At 51.7% G+C, this 315-nt stretch overlaps 1 protein-coding gene across 1 annotated transcript in view; it reads right to left on the reverse strand.

Moving 5' to 3' along the window:
• Positions 1–315, reverse strand: part of PPARGC1A (peroxisome proliferator-activated receptor gamma, coactivator 1 alpha) — a 432,535-nt gene that overhangs the window by 76,963 nt on the left and 355,257 nt on the right. The window lies entirely within an intron of this gene.

Below are 315 nucleotides of genomic sequence, written 5' to 3' on the forward strand. Positions count from 1 at the left end.
GCTTTGCTCACCCCCCCACCCCCCAGCAAACAACAGGCAGAGCTGTGTTTATTATAAAGAAAGAAGTGAAGTTACTCCCTGCCTTGCTCCCAACAGCCCCCAGCCCAACCTCTGCGGGCTCCCCGGTGCCGTTCCCTTCAGAGAGGCTGTCCCAGAGTTCGGCAAAAGTTACGCCACCTTCCAGCATTTTATTATCTTTTTTCACTCGGGGATTTTGCACCATGCCCACTATTTTGGTTAGGTTCACCCTTTCTCCTCGCTCATTGCAACTCAGGTTAGTTTTTCCACGCTAAAGGCATCAGCAATATTCCCCCC

Source organism: Calidris pugnax, unplaced genomic scaffold (assembly GCF_001431845.1).
Source record: "Calidris pugnax isolate Ruff unplaced genomic scaffold, ASM143184v1 scaffold49, whole genome shotgun sequence".
Lineage (NCBI taxonomy): Eukaryota > Metazoa > Chordata > Aves > Charadriiformes > Scolopacidae > Calidris > Calidris pugnax.